The sequence below is a fragment of the Protopterus annectens genome, chromosome 11.part0 (genome assembly GCF_019279795.1).
Source record: "Protopterus annectens isolate FY-2018-M chromosome 11.part0, PAN1.0, whole genome shotgun sequence".
Lineage (NCBI taxonomy): Eukaryota > Metazoa > Chordata > Ceratodontiformes > Protopteridae > Protopterus > Protopterus annectens.
Genome location: NC_056745.1, coordinates 1361001266 through 1361022407, shown reverse-complemented (window position 1 = coordinate 1361022407; position 21142 = coordinate 1361001266).

Below are 21142 nucleotides of genomic sequence, written 5' to 3'. Positions count from 1 at the left end.
GAACACTATATACTAAAAGTCTTGTTTCCTAACAGTAACTTAACATTCTGGGGATCAGGGTTTGGGGGAATATCAGAAAACAGGAATTTGTTTTAAAAATATAACTAAAATATATAGAAATACATATAGAGAAAAGGGGTTGAACCATGCCTCTTTGAGACAAGAAAGCTCTGCATTAGCCTACTACACTAAGTGAGACATTAGGGCAGTAGCTGTTTATCACGTATATGTATTTATAAGCTTAGCCATTATGAAACGCTCATAACACATTGTTATGTATGAAAAGGAGGGATGGGAAAAGTTAGGCATACTTCCCAAACTTCGAAAGCTCTAGCATAAATTTAGTGAAGCATACGAAGTCTGACATTCAAATGTTTTGACATTGTGGAGAGACTGCAATCATCCCTGAATTATGTGGGCAGCTGAAAAGGAGACATTGTGGATAACCTGACAACAGGGACAGATATGAGTTAGATGCTGAAATGGTTAGCTATGTGTTGTTATACGTATGGACTATTCTATATTAGATCATCACTGGCATTCATGTTTATTGTACCTTATACCTGTGTTTAATTTCTTAACCCAAACATTAAGGAAATTAGTGAGTAATATTAAATTATGTTTCAATACATTTTTGTCTGGATTATATTTACTGAATTTTTGTATTGTACACCCAACACTGTATGTAATGCTTTTTAATCCATGCTGTAATACATTTGGGACCTGCATCTTTGGATCCCTTGTGTTAAGGGCTTTGCCTAGCTGGACATTTCATGGGATCAAGCATAATAAATCACTCAATTAATCAGTCAATCAATCAGTTAATCATCAAACCTTTCAGAAATATGTTCCATTTAGATGTCTTATTTCAAATCCCCAAAAGCACTCTGGGTTGTTTACTTCTGAAGTTGACCGATACTGTCTGTGAATTCTGTTGCCATAACTGCCAGTGGTATTATGAGGCAATATAAATACTGACCACAAGATACAGTAAGAACTACAGAAGAATAAATTGCCCAGTGTCCACTGATAATACAGTCTGTAGCCTCTCCATTGGTTCACATATCAGCAGTGATGTGAAGAGCTTCACCCTCTAAATATTTTAAAGTTTCATACAGACTTCCATGAGCGACATCTAACAGCTCTGGGATGGAAACACATGGGGTGGGGGATTGTTCTGTGAGCTTGACACTTTTGTCAGCTATTTTTCTATGAGTTTAAAGTCTTTGATAGAGACAGATAAAAGTGACACCTGGTTAGTGGCTAATGCTGTCCATGACTTTGAATATCTTAGCTGATTTAGGCCTAATGAGTTTATACTTTAGCATCTAGTCAAAGCACTGTTTCACAGCTGTTTAACCTCCTGCCCTTCTTAATAATGGTGCAGTGGTGCAGCGATAGCATTGTTGCCTCACAGTAAGAGGTTCTCTAGTTCGATTCTTGGCTGGAGTGCCTTCTGTACAGAGTCTGTATGTCCTCCCTGCATTCGGGCCTCTGCTGAAAATTGGCTTTTTTCCAAGTCGGACTTTCCTGGTAAACAAATGTTAAATAAATAATTAAATTTTAAGAGGGGTGTGTTGTGGTCCAGGAGTTTTAAGATTGTGTTGTGTTGATGTGGGAAGGGAGATTGCAGTTTTTACCACGAAGCTGCACCACCAATGTTAAATAAGTCCAAGAATAAAAACTTTTATTGTATACGAACAAACAGAAACTATTATCACAAGATATTCGTTGATGACATCCTGTATAGCACATGTTTATATAGTTGCTTACATCAATTAAACATTAAAATACTATGTAATTAAGACATTATTCAATTAAACCATTGTTTAAAATTTTTTTAAAAAGCCTTTGTCAAAATATAATTTAACTAAGCTTTCGCTCTTTTTAAGAACAACCAAAGCAAGTGTTTACATTTCATGATGTTATAAATTACAAGTTCAATCATTGTTTGAACTGTATGTTAATACACCAGATGTATTTGATCTTGAAAACCTTGCATATTATTTCAGTTCCAATTTGGTCCTAAATTGTGTATTCATTTACTTGGGACCACATTTTGTGGAATCTTGATATGAACATGATGATCAAAAAACTTTAAAAGTGAAAAAAATCAAACAATGTACATGTAACACAAGTGCAGATAAATTAAACAAGTTCCCATTTAACAGTTGTGTGGTTGCTTAACTGTTTTGATCTCATAATCTAGCTCTTCTAAGTTTTAACACTGGCTTGATGCTGATCGTGTCATTTAACCCAGGCCAGTTGCCAGCATCTAGCCTGAGTTGCCACACCAACTCCCTATACTCAAGGGTGGATTCCCAGTCCCCCCCCCCTTAGATCACGATTCACTTGTTCCAAGACCATAAATTTAAAATTGTAGTTTGGACATATAAGGGAATGTTTGAAAAGTGCATTTGATTCTTTGTTTTTAGATATTTCATAAAAATGCTCATACATTCTTCTCCTAAATTCCCTTTCTGTCTTCCCTGCATAAAAACTTTTACAAAATGTGCAGACCACTAAATAAATCACTCCTCTGGAGTTACATGTAAAATAAGTGCGGGATTTAATTTTCATTTTTCTTGAAGGCAAATACACTCCCACGTCATCTAGAATTGCGTAACATTGATGGCAGGCCCCACATTTATATGTGCCTGATTTCTTTGCCCAATCTTTGTTTCTTCTTTTTTTCTTCTCAAACATTTCCTTAAGATTAATCCCATTTTGTCTGATAAATTTGGGTTTCAAGGGTAAAGTGTTCTTTAAATCTTCATGTGACGTGAGTATTGGCCAAAATTTATTAATAATCCTTTCTATCTCTGGTGCTTGGACACAGTGTGTATAAATAAATTTAGGTCCAAGAAAATCATTTCCCTTTATATTGTTTGTGCTATTTAATAATGTATGTTGAATTTCTTTTATTCATTACCTCTCTATATAGTACTTGAAATAAATCTAATGGATAATCTCTCTCTAAGAACATCTTTTGCAGAACTTGAACTTCACTAAAGAAGTCAGCATCTGTGCTGCACATCCTGGATGCTCTGATTAATTGCCCTTTAAGAATGCCCTTTTTCTGTGAAAAAGGATGGGCACTCTGAAAATGTAATAAAGAATTTGAAAATGAAGCTTTTCTGTAAATTTTTGACTGAAAAGTTTTGTTATCGTAATCTTTAAATAAATTCACATCCAAATAATGGAGTTCATGTTCTCCTATTGTGTGTGTGAACTTTAAGAAACTAGTTGAATTGTTAATGTGTGCTAAAAATTCTAGAAGCAAGTCATGTGTTCCTTTCCACAAAATACAAATATCGTCCAAGAATCTTCTGTAAAACAGCAAATGGTCTTCCCAAGGAGATATAAATACATGCCTGAGTTCCCATCTGTGGAGCACCACATTGGCATAAATAGTAGCACATGGTGCCCCCATCGCAACTCCATTAAGCTGCTTGAACAGTTCTCCATTAAAGAACACAAAATTGTTCTCCAATACAGTGCTCATCAGTTCCACAATCAAGTTAGTTAAATTTGCACTCAAGCCCGTTTCCTGGGTGAAAAATTCACTAAACCACTGAAGCCCCATGTCATGGGGTATGCTTGGAAATAAATCCTTGATGTCAATTGTTACCATTAGGAGATCTGGCTCAAAGTTGTTACAAGGAACACTTTCCAAAAACTCCCATGAGTCTTTGCACACATAACTTAACAAGTGGGTAAATTTTTTTGCTACATGATCAATGAACTTTGCTAGTGGTTCGGTGATACTACCACTACCTGCCACTATTGGTCTAAATGCCAAAGGATCAACCCCTTTATGCATTTTTGGAATTCCAAATACTATTGGTAATTTTGGTTTGGGGACATGTAAAAAATTGTACAATTTCTCGTTAATGACACCTTGAAATAGGTGATCATTCAAACAATATTTTATCTTTGACCAAGATATGTTGACTTCATTTCTAGAAACTGTTGTATATTGCTCGTCGTTTTGGAGCATTTGATGGAGGTGTTCGTCATAGTTGTTCTCGTACATAAGTACAATGCCTCCGCCTTTATCCGGCTTCATCACTCTTATATTTTCCCTTTTTAATATGTCTGTGAAGTCAAATTCAATTGGTTTCAAGTTCAATTTCTCCGTTTGATTAAGTGGTAATCCCCTGAGTTCAGTTTCAACTAGCTGTTCGAAAAGTTTAATCAATGAATGCATGGGAGGATTAAATAAACTTTTCCTGTTCAATTCAGAAGGAATGTGCGTTTGTTGTTTAAATAAATATTGTAAATTAAGTCTTCTAGTAAAGAGCTTTACATCAATTAAAGTAAGGGGTATGTTACAATTTTTGTAAGGAACAAAGTGTAAGCCCCTGGTAAAGACGTTAAAAGCAGTGTCATCAGGTGTTATGTCTGTATAATTGTAAATGGTAAAATTAAATTTGGTGGGCATCCTACATGCCCCTTGCAATGTATTTGAAATGAGTTCATTTGAATTCATGTTGTTTTCACTGTTGTTACTAATAGTGCTTGCCACTACATTGTCTAATGAATCATGAATTTCCAGTAAGCCTAAGTGTTCTTGCTTCCAACCCCCAGGTCTCCCTGGATGCTGGTTAAAATCCTGTGTGGACCCTTTTCGTTCTTTTTGTGCTAGCCTTTCACTTCTGCGTTTAGGCTCTTCCACCCAGTTACTTTGAGTTTCATTGCCCTCTTTATTCACGTTTTGACCTTCAGCCCTAAATGGTCTGTGTAAGGGATAAGCAACACCCTCCCTGTATTCAATTAAGTCCCTCTCAAGTTTACGCATTTTCCTGTTGATCACTTTGTTACTAAACATGTCAACATCATCAAATACTCTGCTATATTCAAGTTTTACTGTAGAAAAATTAGGATCAGTAACAATGTTACGCAATTCTAGATGACGTGGGAGTGTATTTGCCTTCAAGAAAGATGAAAATTAAATCCCCCACTTATTTTACATGTAACTCCAGAGGAGTGATTTATTTAGTGGTCTGCACATTTTGTAAAAGTTTTTATGCAGGGAAGACAGAAAGGGAATTTAGGAGAAGAATGTATGAGCATTTTTATGAAATATCTAAAAACAAAGAATCAAATGCACTTTTCAAACATTCCCTTATATGTCCAAACTACAATTTTAAATTTATGGTCTTGGAACAAGTGAATCGTGATCTAAGAGGGGGGGACTGGGAATCCACCCTTGAGTACAGGGAGTTGGTGTGACAACTCAGGCTAGATGCTGGCAACTGGTCTGGGTTAAATGACACGATCAGCATTAAGCCAGTGTTAAAACTTAGAAGGGCTAGATTATGAGAAAATTTCAGATCAAAACAGTTAAGCAACCACACAACTGTTAAATGGGAACTTGTTTAATTTATCTGCACTTATGCTATATGTACATTGTTTGATTTTTTTCACTTTTAAAGTTTTTTGATCATCATGTTCATATCAAGATTCCACAAAATGTGGTCCCAAGTAAATGAATACACAATTTAGGACCAAAGTGGAACTGAAATAATATGCAAGGTTTTCAAGATCAAATACATCTGGTGTATTAACATACAGTTCAAACAATGATTGAACTTGTAATTTATAACATCATGAAATTTGGTTGTTCTTAAAAAGAGCGAAAGCTTAGTTAAATTATATTTTGACAAAGGCTTTTTTAAAAAAATTTTAAACAATGGTTTAATTGAATAATGTCTTAATTACATAGTATTTTAATGTTTAATTGATGTAAGCAACTATTTAAACATGTGCTATACAGGATGTCATCAACTTGAGAAAGCTCGGAATATCCGAGCGAAAGCGCTTGTGATAATAGTTTCTGTTTGTTCGTATACAATAAAAGTTTTTATTTTTGGACTTATTTAACATTGGTGGTGCAGCTTCGTGGTTAAAACTTACTTCTTGGTTCCGTTTTTGACCTGTTTTTGGTTTGGTTTTGTGAATCCTGGTGAAACACTTGAAATTTTAAAAAGTGTTGATCCAGAGGCACTGGTAACTCGAGCAGAGTTCAACCGTGTTTTGGCGGCACTAACTGAGCTAACTGTACTTCTGAAAGGAGCCCAACCGGAGTCTAATCCTTTGAGAGCAAACCAGCAGCACGCAGCACAACCCGATAAAAGGCTTGTCGGAACCTGTGTGGATGTAAATGCTCTGTTCCCCTCAGTAACTAACGGGCTGAGTAACACTCTTAATACAAGGACTAACTCTAATAACGGAAAGCCAAGGTCTTCTAAAACGGAAAGACGGCAGCAACAGCACAAGGATTTCAGCTTTACGAACTAGGTAGAGCAGCAATTTTCATTTCACAAAGGTACTGTTTATGCAAACAAAACGGCCATCATTGAAAATGAGTTTGGCGATTTTAAAAAGAAACTTTATGCTTTAAAAAATAATCAACTTAAAGTTGATTATTTAAAAGAATGTATAAATATTTAAATTTCCAAACAATGTCCAAAGTGGAACTCACTATTATCAGAAATTGTGTGACATTTTTGATCGGGCAGGGGTTGAAATGTTGGGTGTAATGATAGAAGAATATGAAGCTAAACAGAGTATTCTTACAAATGATTTAAATACACTAAACAATAACATTGTTATTGATCCTAATTTTTCTACAGTAAAACTTGAATATAGCAGAGTATTTGATGATGTTGACATGTTTTGTAACAAAGTGATCAACAGGAAAATGCGTAAACTTGAGAGGGACTTAATTGAATACAGGGAGGGTGTTGCTTATCCCTTACACAGACCATTTAGGGCTGAAGGTCAAAACGTGAATAAAGAGGGCAATGAAACTCAAAGTAACTGGGTGGAAGAGCCTCCACGCAGAAGTGAAAGGCTAGCACAAAAAGAACGAAAAGGGTCCACACAGGATTTTTACCAGCATCCAGGGAGACCTGGGGGTTGGAAGCAGAAGCACCCCCCCCCCCCGTCCTTGGAACACTTAGGCTTACTGGAAATTCATGATTCATTAGACAATGTAGTGGCAAGCACTATTAGTAACAACAGTGAAAACAACATGAATTCAAATGAACTCATTTCAAATACATTGCAAGGGGCAAGTAGGTTGCACACCAAATTTAATTTTACCATTTACAATTATACAGACATAACACCTGATGACACTGCTTTTAACGTCTTTACCAGGGGCTTACACTTTGTTCCTTACAAAAATTGTAACATACCCCTTACTTTAATTGATGTAAAGCTCTTTACTAGAAGTTTTAATTTACAATATTTATTTAAACAACAAACGCACATTCCTTCTGAATTGAACAGGAAAAGTTTATTTAATCCTCCCATGCATTCATTGATTAAACTTTTCGAACAGCTAGTTGAAACTGAACTTAGGGGATTACCACTTAATCAAACGGAGAAATTGAACTTGAAACCAATTGAATTTGACTTCATAGAAATATTAAAAAGGGAAAATATAAGAGTGATGAAGCCGGATAAAGGCGGAGGCATTGTACTTATGTACGAGAACAACTATGATGAACACCTCCATCAAATGCTCCAAAATGACGAGCAATATACAACAGTTTCTAGAAATGAAGTCAACATATCTTGGTCAAAGATAAAATATTGTTTGAATGATCACCTATTTCAAAGTGTCATTAGTGAGAAATTGTACAATTTTTTACATGTCCCCAAACCAAAATTACCAATAGTATTTGGAATTCCAAAAACGCACAAAGGGTTTGATCCTTTGGCATTTAGACCAATAGTGGCAGGTAGTGGTAGTATCACCGAACCACTAGCAAAGTTCATTGATCATGTAGCAAAAAAATTTACCCACTTGTTAAGTTATGTGTGCAAAGACTCATGGGAGTTTTTGGAAAGTGTTCCTTGTAACAACTTTGAGCCAGATCTCCTAATGGTAACAATTGACATCAAGGATTTATTTCCCAGCATACCCCATGACATGGGGCTTCAGTGGTTTAGTGAATTTTTCACCCAGGAAATGGGCTTGAGTGCAAACTTAACTAACTTGATTGTGGAACTGATGAGCACTGTATTTGAGAACAATTTTGTGTTTTTTAATGGAGAACTGTTCAAGCAGCTTAAGGGAGTTGCGATGGGGGCACCATGTGCTACTATTTATGCCAATGTGGTGCTCCACAGATGGGAACTCAGGCATGTATTCATATCTCCTTGGTTAGACCATTTGCTGTTTTACAGAAGATTCTTGGACGATATTTGTATTTTGTGGAAAGGAACACATGACTGGCTTCTAGAATTTTTAGCACACATTAACAATTCAACTAGCTTCTTAAAGTTCACACACACAATAGGAGAATATGAACTCCACTATTTGGATGTGAATTTATATAAAGATTACGATAACAGAACTTTTCAGTAAAAAATTTACAGAAAAGCTTCATTTTCAAATTCTTTATTACATTTTCAGAGTGCCCATCCTTTTTCACAGAAAAAGGGCATCCTTAAAGGGCAATTAATCAGAGCATCCAGGATGTGCAGCACAGATGTTGACTTCTTTAATGAAGTTCAAGTTCTGCAAAAGATGTTCTTAGAGAGAGATTATCCATTAGATTTATTTCAAGTACTACATAGAGAGGTAATGAATAAAAGAAATTCAACATACTGCCCATTATTGGGAAAGGGTCACACACAAAATAGCACAAACAATACAAAGGGAAACGATTTTCTTGGACCTAAATTTATTTATACACACTGTGTCCAAGCACAAGAGATAGAAAGGATTATTAATAAATTTTGGCCAATACTCACGTCACATGAAGATTTAAAGAACACTTTACCCTTGAAACCCAAATTTATCAGAAAAAAGGGGATTAATCTCAAGGAAATGTTTGAGAAGAAAAAAAGAAGAAACAAAGATTGGGCAAAGAAATCAGGCACATATAAATGTGGGGCCTGCCATCAATGTTACGCAATTCTAGATGACGTGGGAGTGTATTTGCCTTCAAGAAAAATGAAAATTAAACCCCCCACTTATTTTACATGTAATTCCAGGGGAGTGATTTATTTAGTGGTCTGCACATTTTGTAAAAGTTTTTATGTAGGGAAGACAGAAAGGGAAATTAGGAGAAGAATGTATGAGCATTTTTATGAAATATCTAAAAACAAAGAATCAAATGCACTTTTCAAACATTCCCTTATATGTCCAAACTACAATTTTAAATTTATGGTCTTGGAACAAGTGAATCGTGATCTAAGGGGGGGGGGGGACTGGGAATCCACGCAACTCAGGCTAGATGCTGGCAACTGGCCTGGGTTAAATGACACGATCAGCATCAAGCCAGTGTTAAAACTTAGAAGAGCTAGATTATGAGATCAAAACAGTTAAGCAACCACACAACTGTTAAATGGGAACTTGTTTAATTTATTTGCACTTGTGTTACATGTACATTGTTTGATTTTTTTCACTTTTAAAGTTTTTTGATCATCATGTTGATATCAAGATTCCACAAAATGTGGTCCCAAGTAAATGAATACATAATTTAGGACCAAATTGGAATTGAAATAATATGCAAGGTTTTTAAGATCAAATACATCTGGTGTATTAACATACAGTTCAAACAATGATAGAACTTGTAATTTATAACATCATGAAATGTAAATACTTGCTTTGGTTGTTCTTAAAAAGAATGTAAGCTTAGTTAAATTATATTTTGACAAAGGCTTTTTTAAAAAAATTTTAAACAATGGTTTAATTGAATAATGTCTTAATTACCTAGTATTTTAATGTTTAATTGATGTAAGCAACTATTTAAACATGTGCTACACAGGATGTTATCAACTTGAGATAATAGTTTCTGTTTGTTCGTATACAATAAAAGTTTTTATTTTTGGACTTATTTAACATTGGTGGTGCAGCTCCGTGGTTAAAACTTTCTTCTTGGTTCCGTTTTTGACCTGTTTTTGGTTTGGTTTTGAGATTGCAGTTTTTGAAAAAAGCTTGCTATGAATGATTCTTCTTTTCCTCACACAGGACATTCTCATAATTAACATCATCCTTTAACGCTGAAACATTTGCATCATGATAGATGCCTGTCACTACAGCAAGGGGGAAAAACATTTCACCCCCAAACAGTATGACTTAACCACCTATATATCATCAATTTAATGAAAAAAATGTAGTTTTCAGGGGACAAGCTCCTTACACCACCTGCCATACTGTACATGCTGAGGGTGTTCTTCAACCTCTGGCCTAACAGAATACTCATTTCCTCTCAATATCCAGTAATCAGGAGGTTATTATTGCAGAAGTCTTTTGCATTAAATGAAACAAAAGTTTTTTTTTTCCTCTGAGAAGTTACATTACATGATTGAAGTGTCACTAATCTAACTTTTGGCTTCCTGCCATCAATGTCATTACCAAGTTATTCAATTATGATGACACTAATAGGTTGAAAAGTATGTTTTTCTGTTCTTTTACGTATATACATATAAATACCAGATTTATTCGCTTTGTTTAGTAATTAACATACACCCTGTGTACTGTTTATCTTTTTCCTTACCTAATTTGTCATTGCAGAGACTATAAGAATATAATTGTTTTATGAATTATCTTAGGTAAAACATCTCCTAAATATAAATGTTGATCTTGCAGTAGCAAAGCTATTTATTGGTGAGCAATGCTGTTTTACATCACACACCCTGGCTTCCATGGTGGTACGATGGTAGCATTGCTACCTCACAGCAAGAGGATCTCCTGTTCGATTCTCGGCTTGGCTTGGGAGTGCCTTCTGTGTGGAGTCTGCATGTCCTCCCCGTGGTTGGGTAGCATTCGAAAGACATGCGTGTGTAAATGGGCGTGCCTTCGTTGAAGGCTGGGCATTGAGCTGGCACCTCGGCATTTCGTAAAAATCTACTTCCAATTATTAGCAGACCGGAGTTCCGCTGTGGCAACCCCTTACCGGGAAAAAGCCGAAAGACAAACAACAACAACTTTTCAAAGGAATGCTTTAAAGTCATTCAGTGACCCTTCCTCACTTCAAACAGAGAAGCATATAAGCTCAATTAGCTAATTACAGACATGTAAGTCCTTACTACTACTAATACTACTACTGACTTTACAATATATTCTGTTTATTATTTCTCTATTAAGTAGCAACCCCTTTCGCTATTTCCAGTAGTTTATTTTTCAATATTCTAACTACGTCTATATTTTCTAAGGCACTTTGATCTTTTTCTGCCACAATACTTCTGTATTGTTCTACTATTCCTCCTCCACTGAGTTTCCCAGAATGCATGGAAGCAACAGGCACAGTAACAGAGTAGAGAGGTATTAAAGATTACATTGTACAGGTTATAATAGAGAAATAATATGTTGTGGGGCAACTTGACAAGGCAGGGGGCATAGCACAGACTGCACCTCTGTCAGGGGACTCAAGTTTACAGTGCTAAGGAAACAGCAGGTTAGGTTGTAGTCCTGCTACTGGGGATTAATGTGATGGACACAGGGGACAGAAGAAGACAGGTTCCAATTCTGTTGAGGAGTTCAACATGCCAGGGCAACAGGAGACACAGCAGTACAGGTTGTAATCTTAGTGTGGAAGCAAAACCTGACATTACACAGTGGATAGGACAGGACAAGTTGTAGTCCTATTGATGGTACTCAACCTGACAGGTCACAGAAAGCAGATCAGGTCTTTTCATGGTACTGTTGTGCTGGCATTGCAACACTATTGTATAAGTACATAGAGTGCATGACATGCTACAAGGGAGGTGAGGCCTCCAGTACACAATAGAAGCACACAGAGTACATGACATGTAATGGGTCTCTACTCGAGAACAGCAATCAAGGAGACTCAATCCTTACCACTGACTCACTAAGAGTAAAGATGGATTCACACAGTGTTTTCAGATGCAGCTCCCTGCACCAAGTACAGTTTCCCTCAAGAGCACACAGGGAGCATGTTCCATACCTGGGGCTGGACTTTCTTTTTCTGTCCAGACCCACACAAAACTCCACACTGACCGCTTTGGAGCTCTGTGTCCCTGTTCCCCAGTAGCTGACACTAACACACTTGGATATTTGAGTTTCACATACACACATACACACTTGGGAAAAGCTGGCACAGATTTATTACCTGTGCCTCTTTTTGCCCAGACTCTGAGGTAATCATGCTGCCACGAGTTAGCTACCCTAAAGTTCTTACATAGGGGATCCAATTATACTGTGCAAAATTAATGCTAATACATATGGTAGGGTGTGACCAAAGCCACAAGGCTTTCAGGAGTGGCCACAATGTCACTGAAACAAGCATAAATTTTCTCAAGATGTTAAAGTATTCTCTAAAGGACCAGCTATAATGAAAGTTATTAAAACATTTAATGATTAATAAAACAGAAAACAGGAGAATACTGAATAAATAAACAGATTTTCAGCCACAGAGATATAAAAAAATACACTTTGATAGTTTCTCACAGATGCAGAAAACAATACTAAACTATTCTCACTAAATGTCCATGACTGACTAAAGAATTACTGTTCCCTGACCACTTACTAAAGCAAGGCAAGCTGATGTGTGCTGATTGTCTTACCACAGTAAAAGCCAGATGATGTCTGTCTTTGTCTGTGTGGATGTGTGAGCTATATATCCCATCAGAAATCTTTCTAAAGTGCTGCTGCTAGGGTTCCAAAGAAATCAGATGCTGGTTAGAGTATGACATCAACTCTGGTCACCTGACTCTGGTACAATGCACACACATAGCTTTGCTAAGATCTGTGGCAGCCTCTGAAAGCTGTAATACAATTTCAAACCTTCCACCTTTCCAGGGTTCTCTGATAAACATACATATGTTCATAGGTGCATAGATAGGTACTAGGCTATTGGCCTTAGGGCCTATATAAGCCTAGCCAAATTATTTTCCTGTGCCCCTGTTGAGCAGAGCCACAGAAGTGATCCTCGGGGTGAATTTCCTATTTCCTATCCAATCATCAAGATTCGTCTTGAAGAGTGCTAATGAGGAGCTCTGTTTGACATAGATAGGTAGTCCATTCTAGAGTATGGGAAGTCTCTGGGACAGGAATCTATCCATCCAGCATGTTCTGTTTATTGTGGTGACAAGATTTAGGTCACTACAGTGTGTAGTTTGAAGGGCTTGGGATTTCTTTAAATGGAGCATGTCCAACAGCTGTGGGTTTGACATAGCTTTGTATGTTAGGCAGAGATCGCCTCTGAGTAGGCGATATGCGACAGAGTAAAGCTGGAGTTTTTTGAGATGGTCGGCGTATGGCATCTGTTTGAGGCCAGTAATCCTCTTTGTGAGGTATTTCTGTGGCCTCTCCAGTTGTTGTAGATGTCTTGTGAGATACATACCAAAAAGGGTGCTATACTCTATAATGGGTCTAATGAGTGATGAGTAGAGGGGAACAATGACCTCTTTTTTTCTGGATGAGAAACCTTTTGTGATGAGGTGTGCCATGTAGAAGGATTTCCTGACCACTGTGGAGATGTGATTATCAAAGGAAAAACTACTGTCCACCTGTGTCCCTAGGTCTCTTATCACACTTTTGGTGTTAAGTAGACTACCACCTATGTGGTAGTTCATGGGTACAGAGTTTTTACCAAAGATGATGACAATGTGCTTTTTGGCATTGAGTTTCAGGCCATGGCCTTGACACCAGGCATCTGTCTTAGTGAGGCCCTTTTGTAGGATTTCCACATCATTAGGAGTTTTGATTGTGGCTCCCAGTTTTCAGTCATCTGCAAACTTCATTCACCAAAGACCTTTTTTGTTAGCCTGTTCTGCAGAGAAGTAGATACCAGACAGGAGAGGACCCAAGACTGAACCCTGTGGTACTCCACTTGTCACTGGTCTGAAGTCGGATTTGGAGTCTGCTACTTTCACAGTGTAGGTTCTGTCCATGAGCCAGTTGGCAACCCATCTTGTGACATAGGGATTTATACCTAGTTTAGTGAGTTTATCTATAATTCCAGAGTGGGGGATGGTGTGGAAAGTCTTGGCGAGATCTAGATAGGCTGTGTGAACCAGCTTACCCTCATCTATGGCTTTGGTGACTGCTTCAAAGAAGTCTATCAAGTTTAGGAGACATGATCTGCCTTTTACAAACCCAAACTGGGTGGGGTCCAGAGTTTGGAGATTACCAGTGTATTTGTTTATGAGTTCCATGATGATACGTTCCATGGCCTTGCAGACTAGGCTCATCAGGCTAATGGGGTGGTAGTTCCCGGGGTCCGTCATGGCTCCCCCTTTGGGGAGTGGGATAACCATCGTGGTGCACCATTCAGTGGGCACAAAGTCTGAGGTGAGGCAATGATTGAACATGGTACTTAGGTGGGGTGCCAGTTTGTTCTGTAGTTCGTGTAGAATGCAGCCTGGGATATTGTCAGGTCCCATTGATGCTGTGTTCTTGACTTTGGAGACTGTGTTTTTACCTGTGCAGCCATGATTACAGGAACTTTGCATTCTTCCAGTATAGAGATGGGCCCTCTAGGGGTTGAGAGGGGGTAAAGTTAGCATTGAACCTATCTGCCAGGATGTTGGCAATATCAGTTGGTTCTGTATATTTAGTGCCATTGTGCTGTAACTCAGAAAAGATCTGAGTGTTGCCATTGAGATTCTTGATATAGCTATAGAATGCTTTGTGGTTGTCTTTAGAGTCAGTGGCAATTTTGATTTTGTAATTAGCTTTGGAGGACTTTATGAGGGATCTCAACTTCATACTGAGGCTGACCAGGGAGCTCCTCCAGTCATGGGATTTTACTCTTTTTTGCAACAGTTTCTTTCTTCTGTTGTAGAGTTTGTTTATGGCAGAGGACCACCAGATTGGCTTCCTTTTTTTGGAGGACAGCATCTTGGTTCTGTTAGGGATAGCACAATCCATGCACTCGTGTAAGTGCTTATAAAGTGCATTTGTGTAGGATTCAGTAGCCGTACCTCTAGTGTTCATCTGCATGGGTGTCATGAAGTTTGGCACTTCTGTCTTAAGATGTGTGAAGTTGGCTTTGGAGAATTTTTTTATGGTGGTTCCCTAATGGGGGGTGGGGCGGGATGTGGATGTCTAGGGTGATTAGCTTGTGGTCGGATCTGACCAACGAGGAATTGGCCTCTGGTGTGGAACACTGGTCGCCCATGTTGGTAATTACCAGGTCTAGGATATTGCTGCCCCTGGTGGGGGTGTGAATAAATTGATCCAAGGCATTGGAATTTATGACTTCCAGAAAACGTTGAGCAAAAGAGTTGATACATGAGTAGTTTTCCCAGTTAATGATGGGGTAGTTGAAATTGCCCATTATTAGGATGTTGGTTTGTACCCTAATATTTTCCAGTGTATCAAGAAATGAGGAGTGGGAATCCTGGGGCATGGTGGTGAGGTCTGTAGCAAGCTACAATTTGGATTGCGGTCTTGCCCAGAGTTAGTTGCACTTGGATAATCTTGGATGCATTATGCTGTGCAACTAGCCTGCAGGTGTGGATATCTTTAATGTATATGGACATGCCTCCGCCTGTAGTGCTTCGGTCTGGGTTACATATATGATCAGTTACAATAATACCACATAATATACATGCATACATTCTTTCTGTCGAACACGACCTAGTTTTGATGCATTTTTAACATGTGACTTTACAAATATATGTTACGTGCGGTGGTGGTGCTGCGGTAGCATTGTCGCCTCACAGTAAGACGCTGTCCAGTTTGATTCTCAGCTAGAGCGTCTTCTGCATGGAGACATGCGTGAATGGTCATACCTTCATTGAAGGTTGTGCATCAAGGCTGGTAACTCGGCACGTAAAAATCAACTACCAATCATTAGCGGACCGGAGTTCCGCTGTGGCGACCCCTAACCGGGAAAAGCCGAGAGACACAACAACAACTTTACAAATATATGTTAAACTCAAACATCTGTACAAATCAGTGCGCTAGTCAAATAACATAAACTTCTTTACAAAACTCCAGCTAGCTATGCTGGCATATGTATACACGTACTGCCCTACTCTCCCTGGCACAGATGGCACTACCTCATAACATCACAACATGATTAAAGGGAGGTGAGATTAACAGCAACTAAAAAGGGGGCCCAGGACAATCATGCTCATATACATGTGTGTAACACACATCTGTACACATCTTAACACTTGACTGAAGGAATGGTAATGTCTGTTAAAGTTCACCATGTAGGGAAAGAGCTGCTGCTACAAGCCCTGCTCACACATGTCATGTGTGTCCTTAGGAAGGGTCAAGCAGACAAGGTGTTCCTTGACTGGATACGGCAGAGTCTGTTGCAAGACATAAATGCAGGGGAGACCACAATAAGACAATAGCATAGGTGTATGACAGTATCACTGTTATGTTACTGAATGCCAAGCGCAAGGCACTGGAACTTGATAAAGACAGGTTGACTACTGAGGGTAGACAATCAACAAAGAAGCATCTCATGAGGATGGAGGTATACCTGGTACCTCTCCCGGGAGAAAGGGAGAAAACATTCATATTTGGTGGTGGCTTGGATGTGGGAGCAGTTCTGATGATGACAGTTCTTGTGCCTATAGGAAATGCAAAAGGTGAGTACTAGCACATGCCATTTCTGAAGACACTGACTTGCATCTTTTAGTGATTTACTCATACAATCTCATAGCATATCTGTCATTTGAAAACACTGGGGCTGCAAGTCACAACCTGTACTGAAAGGTATGTCTGTGTCCATATGCTGTGTACACAAATAACATATGGCAGTCTGTATGCCACATGGTGGTTGAAGTCACAAATTTGATCCAGCACTGCCCGAGATATGTTATCTATATGTACGGACTTGTTCCACTGGGACAATGTACAATTCAACAAGTTGAAACATGACTGATACCAGCAGGTCACCTGTGGCTGCTGCTGATGGTGGAACCATGCATGTGGTGCACACCACACTTCAATAACAAAGTGGCACTGTCAGCAATATGGAAGCAGTGAATGATGAGCTCATATCAGCCACAGCTCAGATGATGATGGAAAAATAAGATGAATCTCTGACATCACCCCATCACCTGCATTTAGTGGTGGATGTCACATTTGTCTTAGCTTCTACAAGGCTATGATAAGGAGATACTACCTCTAATGGAATCCTGGAACCACAGTGGTTTTGGAGTTCACACGCCCAGTAAAACATAAAGGTAAGTAGGTAGTCATTGCTGTCATGACTTCAGGACATTCAAAAACTTTGGAACCAACATTGGAATCACCCAGATGTGTACCTCAGTGATCTATGCCTAGACTGCCAGTGCTGTGTTCATATAATTTCAGAGATACTGTGTGTGTGGCAAAGTCTGCATGAGAAAGTACAAAATGCTATGTGGACATCATACAATGCATGACTGAAGAGGTTTATGCATTCCATGCATCATCCATGGTTGCATGTAAAGATGGTGCATATCTGCTGTCTCCCATACAATATCGCTGTGCAGATGGTAGAAGTTAACAATGTCTCAGTCATGCATATGATGCTACAGTATGTCAGCAACTGGCAAAATAGGTATCGGACATTTATCATTTAAATGTAGAACATTACCTCTCCCAAGGTGGAATAAATTGGAAAAATGTGGAAAATGTAGTAATGACTATCTTAGGAAGCTTAAAGCATAGTTATTAATTATTGATTTATACTTAAAAATAGTTATTTTAAATAATTAATGTGCTTCACTGTTATTCAGAGTTGTTTATTTATCATGAAAAGTTGTTAAAAAAATCCTAGCAATGAATGTCTGTCAACCTCTTTTAATGTGGAACACCTTTGTCAACCTCTTTTAATGTGGAACAGTACGGAACACAGAATTGTTAAGATGCAGATGAGCAACATGCCTCATAATGGTATTTACCTGAGAGGTACTTCTGTGACAGAGTGACACAATGTGCAGCTTCTCAGGGGTTCCATTCATTTAGTCGTAAGTGCAGAATATTGAGTCCAGTGGTTACTGGCATTTTATAACAAAATTTCACCATGTCATAAAATGCTGATAGTTGGTTGTCTGTGATCATGTTAGAGCAGGGAGTGTTTTCCCTTTTCCTAGCTGTAGTGCGATCTTGTAGTTGGTATATATAATTAGCAGGGAGTGGGTGCTGCAGAGGGGCTTACACCCTTTGGAAAAGGTGTTTAAGAAGTCTTGTTGAATTTCTACGTTGTGTATGCTGATCTTGTGGGATCAATGTTTTAAAAGTAGAACATTTATTTGTTCAGTATTGTAACATGGATCACTTGTCTGACACTGCCTCTAAAGAAAACCACTAAAGCATGCTGCAGAATTACTGCAGATGCAACTGGTAACATCTTATTTAACAATGTAGCGATATATATATATATATATATATATATATATACGCATATATGAAGGTTCAGTATCAATATGGTGATTAATTTATTAAAAAATGAAAACAATTAATTTTACATAGAAAAGAACTGAAACGGTGAGCCAAATGTCATTCCTTTTTCCAAGAGCAACTACGTGTTTATATGTGTGTGTGTGTGTGTGTGTGTGTGTGTGTGTGTGTGTGTGTGTGTCTGTGTGTCTGTGTGTGTGTGTGTGTGTGTGTTTTTTTAATGTCTGACAGCTTCTGTACGGATCATTACAGTGCTCATTCCTAATTTCATATTTGTAGCTAACTTTCAAACAGATCTATACCATTCAGTAAATTCTTCCTGTTCGTTCCAAATATTAATAAAAACAGCAATGCACCACCATGACCACAACAGCACTAATGCATTCACCATTTTAGAAAATATATATATTTAATTTAACAATCAGCAGCAAAAGAAATTAATTATATACTAGTAGAACCCATACTGTTCGTGATCTCCCAAATTTATTTTAGTTTATTATGTATTTATTTATTTATTGTTGTTGTTGACCATGAAAGTCTGTCTAGGTAGAAAAATCCCTTTTCAGCATTGGCCCAGGAAGAAAAGTTTCACAAGATAAAGAGAGAAAGGAAAATGCATACATAAATATATAGTGTGATGAATCATCTACGAATACAATAATAATAATAATAATAAAAAAAGTCTGAATATAATAGAGAGAAAACAAAAACGCTGGCAAGATATATATGAATAGTCAGTATACAAACATATTATAATCATAATACAGGCAATACAATGATATGAAAAGCCATTTTAAGGTAGATCAGTATATGTTTTTATACCAAAAGTTAAGAACAATATTTTTTTTATAGTAGGACAGTGAAAAAGTTAACTTTCATAACAAGATAAAGGTGAGGAGAGTATGGTACAGTTTACGTGGCCAAGTAGACATAATAGTACGAGATAAGATACAAGATTACTGGCCAGGCAGTAATTGTAGAGCATTTCACTACAGTATGGAGCCTCATCAACATTACTGTAATCTGAGTTCCCACTGAACTCAAATAAGGGTCATCCTTGTAAGGATTTAGAATTCTAGTGTCAGAAGTTCAACCATTAATGTGGCCATCAGTACTTTCACAAGAAAAAAATAAGAGTTCACACATTTTAAGTGGGAGAAAGTGGGGCATCGTGGTGATGATCTGATACTGGCCACACCCCCTACTCATGACATCACCCCAGGAGTGGTGAAGGAGATGCAGTTATGGTTACAAAGGTGTGAAGTTATTACACCATGCTGAAATCTATCACAAATCATTTAAATAACATAGCTTTAACAGTAAAAGTAAAACATTATTGCAAAGATACAGTTGTGTAGCAGAAAGTAAACTTTAATGAAAAAAGAAGCGCTATGCAAAATGGCTTGAAAAACACTGGTATTTGAAAGAACTGGCTTCAAAAAACACTTTTATTTGAAAGAACTGACTAGAAAAAAAAACACTGGCATTTGAAAGAGCTGGCTTGAAACACTGGCATTTGAAAGAATTGACATAAAAGCACTGGCATTTAAAGGAACTGGCATAAGAAAGCACTGGCATTTGAAAGAAGTGGTTTGGGAAAGGCACAGCATCCTGGCATAAAGATGCTGGCATCTGAAACATGAAAATTTGTAAAGTAGTTCTACTTGATCTATAATATAAATTTACTGAAGACCTGAGGAATAGAAGAGAATGGATTTTTTAACATTGCAAACCATTTAAAAAGATAGAATGCTTAGTAACATAATGACATAGTGGATCCTACAGCTATGTATGAGGGGAAAACATTTCAGCCATTAAAACCTTGACATTAACACAGGTGAATGGATTACCTCTCAAAGCCCTTTCAGCAATAAATCTGGAGAAAAGTAAAAATAAGAAGGGACAATGGCCCAACATCAGGGACAGATTGTAATAATTGCAGTTATAAACCTAGAACATTACTGGAGTAGGTTTTGCATTTCGCATGTAAAGTCTGAAACTCAAATGTCTGTCATTAGTGATGTCATACCCAGATGATTCACCAGAAAGCCACAAATTTTATGGAGAACAGACCAAAAATATGAAGCAAAAATCTGGACATTCTGAAAAAATTGCAATAGGTGAGTGGTATGTTGGCTGCATTTGTATCATATGCCCCTGCAGCAGTTGAAACATCTAACAAGAGAAAATAAAAAGCATCTTTACAAACAATTGACAAGCACAGCTTTTACCATTAACAGTATTAAACAAAACAGGTACAGATTTAGAGCTTTAGCTTTGTGCCCACAGTACACTCCACATCTTGGGAAGGGGCGAACTTTTTTAAAGCATTAACATTATAATAATGACTTATCCTACATAACAAAGGATAAAATAGACACCAGGAATGCCACAATACAGTTTATTACCACTATACCCAAGCTGCTGCAGTTCACTTCTGAAAATGCCATTAAAATAAATAAATTAATAAATAAAGTATACATATATTTCCACCTGTAAAAGCAATCAATCCTGAAACAACCACGTTAACATCTATTAGTTGAATGTGAAATGTACTATGTTTACCTCTGAACATACCCCCACCCCAAAACATAAAATTATATACACATTTTCACTTTTAAAAGCACTTCTTGCAAGTCATCACTTAACAGCCACTATAAAACTGATTACAATGCACAGCAGACCCCATGGACCCCATTTACCTCTGAACACAGCAGTACTAAAAAAGAAATAATAAAACCTATAGCATTCATTTACCCAGTGCAACAGAGAAATAAATAAAAGGTCCTACAGCAGCACAGA